The sequence below is a fragment of the Herpailurus yagouaroundi genome, unplaced genomic scaffold, assembly GCF_014898765.1.
Source record: "Herpailurus yagouaroundi ecotype Mexico unplaced genomic scaffold, PumYag 210, whole genome shotgun sequence".
Lineage (NCBI taxonomy): Eukaryota > Metazoa > Chordata > Mammalia > Carnivora > Felidae > Herpailurus > Herpailurus yagouaroundi.
The window spans coordinates 16157778-16161913 of NW_024412441.1; positions in this window are offsets into that span (position 1 = coordinate 16157778).

Below are 4136 nucleotides of genomic sequence, written 5' to 3' on the forward strand. Positions count from 1 at the left end.
AATAAGTGGTAACACTGTTATTATAAGTGAAACCTGAGACTACAACACCTGAGAGACAAACTTAGGTGTTGGGGACACCACATGAAGGGTACTAGGAGGAAAGAAGCACCAAGAGGGAGCAAGTTGATGGGGCTGGAAAAAGGAGCAGGGGCCACATCACATAGGATCTCATGCAACCATGGCAAGGATGTTGGATTTTTTTTTAATTTTTAAAAATGTTTTTATTTATTTTTGAGAGAGACAGAGGCAGAGCATGAGCAGGGGAGGGGCAGAGTTAGAGGGAGACACAGAATCTGAAGCAGGCTCCAGGCTCTGAGCTATCAGCACAGAGCCTGACACAGGGCTCAAACTTACAAACCGTGAGATCATGACCTGAGCCAAGGTCAGACACTTAACCGACTGAACCACCCAGGTGCTCCAGGATGTTGGATTTTTGTTCTAAGTGTGACAGAAAAGCCATAAAGGGTTTTGGCCAGGGGAATAAAATTAGATTTGTTTTAAAAATACAACTTTGGCTGTTATGTGGAAAATATACTGCAGTTGAACAGTCAGGAGGCTATTCTAATGGTCCAGGTGAGAGCTGATGGTAGAGGGAGATGATGGTGTGAGTCACAAGAAGTGATCTTAAGTGCAATATGCCTTGATGGTGGAGTTGACAGGGCTCATTGATGAATTGAATGCATGGAGAAGGGAGGAAAAACCTGATTTTTAGGTTTTGCTTACAGGAATTAGGAGAATGTAACTTCCATGAATGAAACACGGAAAACTGGAAGAAAAAGTTGGGTTCAGAGATTTCTAGTAAACATCCAAGTGGGAATGGGGAATTGGACACTGGACTTCGGGTGCCATCATCATAAAGATGGTATATAAAGCCACGAGACTAGAGGAGATTGCCAAGGCAGAGAGAGAAGGAATCCAAGGACTGAGGTCATGTTACTGCAATGTTTGGAGGTTGGAAAAAGGAGGAAACCCAGTAAAAATAGGCTTGGGAGGACTATTCACCTCTGGATTTGGCAACATTAAGTAATAATGTAAGTGAAATGGTGGGGACAAAAGACTGACTGAATGGAAACTGATGAAGACCAGTATAGACAACTCTGTCAGGAATCTTACTGTAAAGAGGAAAAAAATCCAGGGAGTTGCTGGAAGGAGAAATTGAGCCTGAAGGGTTTTTTAAAGATGGAAAATACATTAGAATGCATGCTGATGGGAATCATTTAGCAGACAGGGCAACTTAAAAAGGAAAAAGAAGGCAGAATGTCAGGAGTGAAGTCCTTGAGGAGGCAAGAGGAGATGAGATCTGAATATAAGCGGGAGGATTAACCTTCGACACAATGGATCATAAGAGGAAAGAAGGCCAGGTTTATGGGCACAGATGCAGGAGGCTGGTAGAATAATTGTCTTGCATATTTCAGAAGCCTGGGCCAGGGCACATTACTGAAGAGTATCCTATATTGGAAAGGGTGGCGTCCTATTATACCAATAGATTTCACAGCACAATATAGGGAAAGTCAATTTTTCATTTTTTTCCTGGTTCTCTCCCATCGACCCCTCCTGCTGGCTCTGAGGCTTTTCTAACCAGCCTCCAGCATGGACACTGCATGCTAATGAGACAATACTTGGTCCAATCCCAGACACTTGTTTCTGAATAATTAATCTGGCACCTTCCCAGCGCCTACGAGCCTTGGTTTTTCTGATGATTAAATAAAAGGCCAAGGCTCTTAACAGCCGTCAACTAGGTCTTCGGTATGGTTTGGCTCCATGTCATATTAACACACTGGGAAGTCTGGACCGATCTGATGAAAGGAGAACACCCTCCCCCTTTTGGCTCTCCACCAAACTATAGCTCAGACAGCAGGGGTCCAGCTTAGTCACTCTAGGGAGATGGAGGATAGGATGTCCTGACAATTCTGATCCCTCACACCCATTTCAAGCATCACCTGGGACCCTCTGGCTTTCCCGAGTCTCTTCCAACCATTCACGTGCCTTGTTCTGTTTGCTTTCTGGTAATTCTCACGTCTCCCTCCTCCCCATCCGATAGTCTTATGTTCTCCTGAACGTGAACATGATCAACATCAGCTTAAGTTCCCCAGACTGCATGACTCAAGCCCTAAGTTCAAAATAAAAGGAAGTCTCCTTCCTACTGAAAATTAACCAAAAACAAAAACAAAATGACAGGTTTCTCTCAGCTCATGTTTGAAAATGCCAAGCAGAAGCCCCACCTTTCAGACAAGCTTTGAGACTCCTTGAACGATGACTGAAAGAAAGAAGAGAATGAGGATCGGTTAGCAACGGGTTTTTGTGAAGTCCTGCTGGCACCGCAGAGCTTTCTGAATTCACAAGGGGCATCAGAAGCACTGAGATGGCAGAGATCGTTGTGGCAGAAGCAACTGGAAAATGTCCTGAGATGAAATACAGACAGATTAACATCACCCCAGTAGACACTAATGACTTGCACTTTGAAATGCCAGAGGCTCATGCTGCCAGTTAAGACAAGGAAAAAACACATTTCTAGTCTCCAAAGACCTTAGATCTTTCCAAACTCTGCAGGCAAATGCAGCCATCATGAATTTCTGCGGCTGGGCAGCCCCTTCGCGCCGCGAGGGGAATCATTGCCAGAGTTGCTGTGGGCAGTGTAGTCAGCAAAGCTGAATAAAACAATCACTGAAAACCTCCCAGAGGTTAAGTTAGTAATGATTCAATTTATAATTCAATGTATTCAAGCCCACAGCCTTTCCAAATAGAAGCTTATTTTGGTGGCACTAGGTAAACCACTCTTTGCCCTGAACACTCACAAGCTCAACAAATCGGTTCCCAAACAAGTTTTATGATTTACCATCGACAGAAAATTAGAATGTCTTTTCAATCACTGGCATCTGGATAAAGTAATTTTGTCCCAGCATGAGCATTTCTAGGAAGCAAAGAAAAGTCAAAGAGGAAAGAGCTTGCTGGAAGCATGCTCAAAAGCAAAAAATTTCAAGAACTGCTCTCAGCTGCAGGAAAGGAATGTTCCCACACCAATTTGATTAGCAAAAGAAATGTGGGCTTTGAGTGGTATCAACAAAAGGATATCTGATGTGACCAAAGGAAGGGAATATCTGGTTGAATATCTAAAACCACAAAAGGGCAGGAACTGATAAAAAATGTAATGTCAATCTCAAGAGTTCAGTGCTAAATGCATCTAAAATTCACAAGTAAGCAGGTTTCGAAAGTCAGTTTACCACTTCCAAATCTGGTCAGCAAATAATGGTACACCATACTAGGTGCTACATGCAAGGGGAGACAAAACTGGACCTCAGTTCATGGTCAATTCTTTTTTTTTTTTTCAAGTAGGTTCCACGATCAACATGGGGCTTGAACGCATTACCCCGACACCAAGAATGGCATTCTTTATCGACTCAGCTATCCAGGCACCCCACTTAATTTCTGATACAGTTGAAAAGGCAAGACTAACAGCACAAAAGGGATAGAATTCGATACCAAATTGTATGATGGTGATTTGGAGTGTCAGAAGTTCAGGGGCACATGGTGGCTCAGTCGGTTAAGAGTCTGACTCTTGACTTTGGGTCAGGTCATGATCTCACGGTCACAAGATCAAGCCCTCCATCAGGCTCTATGCTAGGCTTGGATCCTGCTTAAGATTCTCTCTCCCTCTCCCTCTGCTCCTCCCCTGGCTTGCATGCTCTCTCTCTCTCTCAAAAAAAGGAGTTCAGAAATGAGAAAAACTAGTGTTGGCTTGGGTGGAAGAGTTCCTGGGAGGCAGAAAACCCCAAATGAATCCAAACATGTCTCGCCCTGGCCTGCCTACAATTGTCAGTCACCATTACTGCTGTGCCATTATTGCCGTGAAGGCCATTACTTTAAAACAGTACAGGATAGTGGTTAAATAACTGGCTTTGGAATCAACCTGCCTGGGTTTCAAACCTGGCTCAACCATCGACTATCTGTGGGATTTTAGGCAACTTAGCTGTTCTGTGTCTCCGTTTCCTCATTTTAATTTTTTTAAATTTATTTTTTATTTTGAGAGAGAGAGTGAGCGAGAGTGAGCATGAACAAGGGAGAGAGACAGAGGGAGGGAGGGAGAGAGACAGAGAGAGAGAGAGAGAGAGAGAGAGAGAGAGAGAGAGAGAGAGAGA